The 7307-nt window shown below is 37.3% G+C and overlaps 1 protein-coding gene across 1 annotated transcript in view; it reads right to left on the reverse strand.

Moving 5' to 3' along the window:
* Window positions 1-7307, reverse strand: part of znf804b (zinc finger protein 804B) — a 107800-nt gene that overhangs the window by 54948 nt on the left and 45545 nt on the right. The window lies entirely within an intron of this gene.

The raw sequence follows: 7307 nt of genomic DNA on the forward strand, positions 1-7307 counted from the left end.
AGATGGAACTGGATAAATATTCTGAATGTTCTTATTCAATCTGACCTCTGACCTGTAATGCTGCCTGGATCATAATCATACACTGTCCGCTCGATGGCCAGAGGAGAACTGAATGCCTGAGCCTTCTCTCAAGGTTTTTTTCTCCATTCTGTCACTGATGAGTTTTGGTTCCTTGCCACTGTTGCCTTGGCTTTTGGCTTGCTTAGTTGGGGACATTTAATATTCATCAATATTATTGATTTGCCTTAAGGTGGACGATGACGCAATTTTCTTCTAGAAACAAACTTTGATGTATTATATTCATGTTACAGTATCACTGAAGCTGCTTTGATACAGTCTGTATTGTAAAAAGCACTATATAAATAAAGATGACTTGACTTGATCAACAGGTGAGGACCAACATGGTTGAATATTTACAAAATGAGATGACTGGTGAATTGCTGCACATTCTGTGCCTCAGGGATGAAATGAGGGGGACATGTCAGACCTTTGACATTGATTAACATTTGTATTTGATAAAGAAAAGTATTAAAGAAATGTATAAAATAAAATAAAAAATGAGATTGAAATCATACAGTGGCCTCTCTGGTTTATTGTATTACAGAGATAATTATTTTACATTCATAATATAACAAATATTTGTTTCTAATTTTATTAAGGCAATGAGACAAGAAATAACCCAGCACATGAGTAAGACTTAACCCAGCAAGAGGGTTAATTTCACCCACAGGTTGGGTCAAATGAATGACCCAGAAATATGGGTCAAATGGCAAAAACCCAGCACTTGGGTCAAACCAACCCAGCGCGTGTTCTGTCCAATAGTGACCCAGCAGTGTGGTTAAGGTTGGGTTATTTTTTAACCCAGCAGTTTTTAGAGTGTGTGTTTGTCCTCCTCCCTAGGCAAGCGAGGTGCAGTCAGGCACACATTAGCATGGGAGCAATGATCTAAAGCACTAGTCTGTCTTTCCCAGAGCCCAGAGTACCTCAGGGGATCGGCTCTCAACTCACATTACCGTCACTTTACGTCAAACTCACCACATGACCTCAACCATACCACAAGCCCTCCACCAGATATACTCATGCTCCAACAATCAGACTAATGCATGCGCAAGCATTTTGCAAACAACTTGCCAGTTTATCAAAATGTGTGTGTGTGTGGGGGGGGGGGGGGGGGGTTGTATGTGGGGTTTGTCTTTTAATATGTGGTTTACAAAAAAAGATACAGAAATTTGTGTTTTATTAATTATTTTTGACTAACTTCATACTTAAAGCTACACTATATGTAACTTTTAGTCCTCTAGCGGTTAAATACTTCAGCTCCAATTCCTGCACAGATGAATCTGATGGCTTGAGGCTCACTGGTGTGTCCATAGTTACAGGTGATCATCAAATGTTACTAATGACAAAAAAGAAATCAGTCACACTTTAGTTTAGGGTCCAATTCTCACTATTAACTAACTATTAACTGTGACTTTTGCCTCAATAAACTAAACTTAAGTTTAGGTACTGGGTAGGATTAAGAGATGTAGATGGTCATGCAGAATAAGGCTTTAATATGTGCTTTATAATTACTAATAAACAGCCAATCTCCTAGTAATATGCATTCTAATAAGTAACTAGTTAATAGTGAGAATTGGACCCTAAACTAAAGTGTTACCAAGTTACCAAATTCTTACGAGCAGGTAAGTATGGTAAGTACAGTATATGCCTCTGTTGTTTTGACTTGTTGAAAACAATAGTTTCAAACTAACGTTACAGAAGTTTGGCATTGCTATTATTTGACATAATGACTGCTATTCTTTTCAAATACGGTAAAACGGTGGAAATATTATAACTTGGCAAGGATATATTTATAGGCAAATGAACCAGTGTAGTAACTGGTTTAAAGATTGGCAGTGTTACCAATACCATCATAAACAATGTTTTGAGAACCTAGTAACCAACCAACTAGGGAAGCATGGTGATGTTTTGCCGTATTCAACTGGGGTGTCTTGCCTTTGAAAATTGTGATATTCATGATAAACCGAGGCAGAATATGCTAATCTAGTGGCCCAGCCCCAAACAGTATGTGAAAAACTCTTAAAACTGTATGACTGTTATTAAGTAATTGTGTATGAATGTCAACTAAATACCAAACCAATTGGCATATTTTAGACAAATAAAGTGTGTTAGGCTTTCAATTATCAAACATTAAACAATGTTCAAGATTACTAATAAAAAAATATTTTTCTGAACAAATTACACTTTCTGAATGTCAAAAATTTGTGGAACATATAATTAATGTAATAAACTACTCTTGTGGCTACTCAGCCAGGACACCTGTCTGAACATCAGAGGATTCATTCACCAAAAATGACCCTGGTTGGTAGAAAAGAAATGGCAAAAATGACTCGCAAAATTTAGTTGAGAGAAAAGGCATCAGCTTTTTGACACAAAGAACTTATATTCATTCCCATTCTGGCTTGACAGCACAATAATGTGTGGGCCTGTGAGAGTGTGTGGGATGGTGTTTTGCTGTGGGGCTCAAAGGCTTCGGGGGGTTTCGGAGCGGAGTAAAGCTCTGAGGTGATCCCCTCCGGAACTGATCGCTCCCTGCCCTGGAGCGGCTCCCCGTCCCGCTGCATGTTTTGGAATGGCGGGAATATGGAAGCAGTTCGGGTGTTATTTGCAGGTCTGGGACTGTGTGAGAGGCAGGAGGGAGAAGAGTGGGAGAGGATGAGAGGAGGAAAAGAAAAGATTGGAGTCGGCCTGTTTTAGATTACTGAAGAGCAGCTGGTATAGTTCTACAGATGGATGACAGACAGGTGGGCTGATATTATGGGCAGCTTTGAAAGACAGGTGCCAGAATGTGTAGGACGGACAATTCACACAGAAAGACGAGTTAAAACATATTCTGCAAGATGGTCAAATTGTTTTTCGGTGCATGAGAAGTAAAACAAATCCTTTTTAGGTTGACTAACGTAATAGAGACTGGTGGTAAAGTAATAAAGACGACAATAATTCAGCATGTTACGACATGCTGTTACTCAACAAGAACAGTGTCAAAAACAGATGTTGCCAGTCTCTTTTGGCACGCTTGCAATTACATCCAAGATCCCATTAGATTAACTTTCCCACTGTAAATCAATCAGCTCAACGATCAGAACACAGATAAATCATTACAGTGCCATCACTATCAGACGGCAAAGATCTGCATCAACACACTGAAGTGGCAGTCTTTATGCTTAATGTCACAGCAAATGGTACGAATGAGTCAGATGGAGTATATGAGGTTTGATCCGTTCCCACACGGAGCTCCGAGGTTGTGAATGAATGTGATCCGCCTTAATTCAAACAGACACCGCTCTGATACCTCCTTGCATCTGAATATTCATGACAGCTTGTTCAGGATCACGTCCCGTGGCTGGAATAGGGTTCGTATACTCAGTAGAGAAGGAAAAAAGAAAAAGTTGCAAATGCATGTAAAACGTCATGTGAGGATGCAAGCCAGGCTGTATCGAGAATGATGAAAATACCCCAGTCTCTGGTCTTCTACCCAAGAGAACGATTGCTTCCTCCCCTCGCACATTCATTACAATAAATGTTTAATGTCATCAACAGGACAAATGAACTCATAAATATGCAGCGAGAGGCACGCATGGTGAAATATGGAAAATGGTGGACACTGCAGCTCGGATGTTAGAGGAAGCAAGGCTGATACTGATGGGATTACAATCATGTGTGTGGATTTGTTGGAATTATGTCTTTTGCCGTGTGTGTGAAATCAGTAACAGTGGGGTTGGTGCATAGTATGTCTGACATTAAAGAGAGTTCACCCAAAAATTTTCATCATTTATTCACACTCTTATCGCAAACCCATATGCCTTCCTTTCTTCTGTGGAACATAAAATATGTTTTTAAAGCGATCACGACATGAGAAATCAAATTTGCCTTGATCTTTTGACATATACTGTAAGAGGACTTTGTACCTGCAATTTTTAGTTTTAAAATATCCTCCTCATCATAAACAATGCATTTATTTAATCTAGCTCGAAAAAAACGGCTAATTTTGATATTGCGGGATCTGTGACATCACTACAACACACTCATTATACAGTGGAGAAAGAAAAACAAAAAACAAAAATTGAGAGTATTTTGGTATTTTAAAAATATAACCCTATGACAACAGATTTACAAACATCTTATCATTAGAGACTATAACAACAATCATGAACTATCAAATACGTTAAGAAAATTTTCAAAAAGTGGAGCATTATAACTTTGCAAAAGATATTTAAAATATTTTTCAAGCACTACAATCTCTGAACAAATGGCACAGATCAGTTTAACAGAAAATATAAAGGCATATTTACTTTTTGTCCATTCTTTGAATTTTCGGTCTACACTCATTGAACAAACTCAATTTAATTGAGGGCAGGATTTCCATCCAATAAACATGTAGCCCCAACTCATAGAAAAACAAAGAAACGCATACATAAACTAATCTCTTCAAATGCTTTCAGATTAATAAATGCTGTCCGATAAATACTGATTAATTCTGTTTAAATTTAGCTTCAATGAAGTTGCTTTTTGTTATTAGCTTGACAGAAGTTTACTTTTAAAGGTAAGAAAATTAGGCACAATTAAAGGCAAAATTGGCATAACAGAAAAAGTTTTTGATTCCCCTGAACAACTTTAGAGAAAAATAGAGATTAGATGATCAGACAACAAAATGGAATGAGAAAGAAATGCATTTAGGGAGCATTGTCTCCTACTCCTGCAGTCTCTTATAATTGCATGGACATACACATTGCTCCACCCACACGCACTGTATGAGCAACTAAACAACTTTGCTGTCTAAATGTAGAGTCTCTTTTGATGCGAAGAACAAGAGTACAAAAGAAACTGAAAGATATTTTTCCGGAGAAGTTTTGTACCAGCTTCTTCTTTCCCTCGTCCTTTGCTAACACAAGGTACTGTATTGCATCAGTCTTGCATATATACAAACGTCACCTACACAATACATATAGTGGATTTGAGAAGAAAGTTAATTTATCTAAAACCTATTACAAGCTATCAAAAAAGCCAATACATCATTAAATAATAATATCTTTGTATATCACTAATCACAGCCATCTACAGACATATACACACTTTCTAAGATAATTTCCAAATTAATATCAACATGCTGACTTGAATGTTGTGTGTGATGGATTATTCTAGCTCCCATTAAGAATCCCAAGTGACTCTCAAAAAAAAATATTCAACCACACACAAACACACACACACATACACACACACACACACACCAAGAACTTCCATCAGCCAAATGGTAATACAAAAAATAAATTTCCAGAGCAAAAAAACATTGTTCCACATACTTATCAAATACAAACCTGTTACAATAAACAGTCTAATAACTCACTCTGTCTGCAAATAAAAGTGTAGCAAAAACAGCGCAAAACATATAGCCAGTAAACAGAGGCACTTACACTAAAAGCAGAGCCCCTAGGAGATTGGGAAATGAGCTGTGAACAAACAGATGATACGCGCTAGTTATATAGTCCAGGACACAAGAGACTCTCTCTTATGACACAGTGTAGGCCCAGTAAACATGACTGCTCCTTTGGAACCAGCAGAGCGTGATTAGTGTCATGCAGAAAGCGTTTGATAACTAAGATCTATGACCCGCCACTGTCTAAACGCGGTCTAAAAGCTTGGATAAAGTGGCACAGATTATGGTGCACAATGTCTGCAAGTGTAACACACACACAGCAAACATAAACATGTATGTACATATGCACATAATTTAACTTTATTTATTTTTAGTGCTAAAATGGTAAATAAAAGAGTAAAATGGTCTACTCTATTCATTGCTAACAATGGTTTGCTTTAACCTGACATGCTCTTGGACAGCTGGTTCTACAAGAATACACTCCCTTCATTTCCCATTTCCTTTCATCACTCTATCAGCCTGTCCTCTAACCCCCACTTGGGATATAATGCTACATTTAGACAGGTAGTATGAAGTGACCCAGATCTGTTTCCCCACCATTATTTTATTTTATAGTCTTTTTTTCTAAGATACCTGACCTTTTCCAGAGAATCTAAACAAGAACCCATATTTTTTTTTTTTTTATTAGTAATACATTTTTTTTTTATATCTTGTTCCAAGAATGAGTGTGTATTGTTGAGGTACTTTGCATGCCTCTGTTAAAGCTACACTGTTGTGAGTCTGCCAAAAAGAAGGCGAGCAGGGACACGGTTGCTTAAGCTAGCATGCGCATTGCACATGCTAGATATTTTATAAAACATATGGGCTGTATTTGAACCCTATCCAATTATTTTGTAAATAATCGTAGAATAAATAGGCAAATTGCTCTAACTTTATTTGGGGTGCAATCAATAATGAGCCTAATTTACTCATATTAAAGGACAAGTTTTGAATAAAGCAGAGTTTCCATTCCATGGGTTCAAGTGAAAACTTTATTCAGTTAATTTGTTTCCACATTTATGCACGTCCCACATTTATATATATGTATATTTATTGGCATCCCTGGTAAATACGATCGAAGACTGTAAAAATAGATCTGCATTGTTTATCCTTTTTGATCTTTCATTAAGTTTTTTTGCAAAAATCTAAAATAATTGAAAGTGGGGGGAAATCACATTATGAAATATATATATTTTATTTTATTTTATTTTATTTTACATTATTGTCTCAATCAAGCTTTTTTGTGAAATATTTAAAATGTTGAATTTACCTCAGAATCTGATCTGATTAGATCTTTAATCAGAGAGTAGAGAAACTGCACAATCTGCTCCAGCACAGTAAAGCTCCAGCACAATCAGAGTTGAAATAAAACTGAAGGAAGAAGGAAGACAGGAAAGAGAAAAGGAAAGCTAGGAGTGGAGGAGGAGCACAGAGGGTTTAATCTGTTCCACTCCATTCTGTGTTGTGTCACTCAGTTGCCACTTTGCTTCCACAGACTCATCCATCTGTGTGAAAGTGAATGTAAATGTAAAGGCTGTGGCATGTCTTCTCAGTGTGTGTGCCTAAATATTTAAGGCCCTCAGAAAAGTTGTTTGTGTACATGCCAAAGACCACTGGGGAGCTGTTCCACTCTCCTTTCAGTCTTGTCTTCTCACAGATTCAGACTCAACTAGATTTACTGAAGTTGTCAAAGCATTATTAAACAGAACACACATGCACACACATACATATATAAACATGTTTGGAGTTTGTTAATGTGTGTGTGTGTGTGTGTGTGTGTGTGTGTGTGTGTGTGTGTGTGTGTGTGTGTGTGTGTGTGTGTGTGTGTGTGTGT

Source organism: Squalius cephalus (genome assembly GCF_949319135.1).
Source record: "Squalius cephalus genome assembly, chromosome: 15".
NCBI classification, from domain to species: domain Eukaryota; kingdom Metazoa; phylum Chordata; class Actinopteri; order Cypriniformes; family Leuciscidae; genus Squalius; species Squalius cephalus.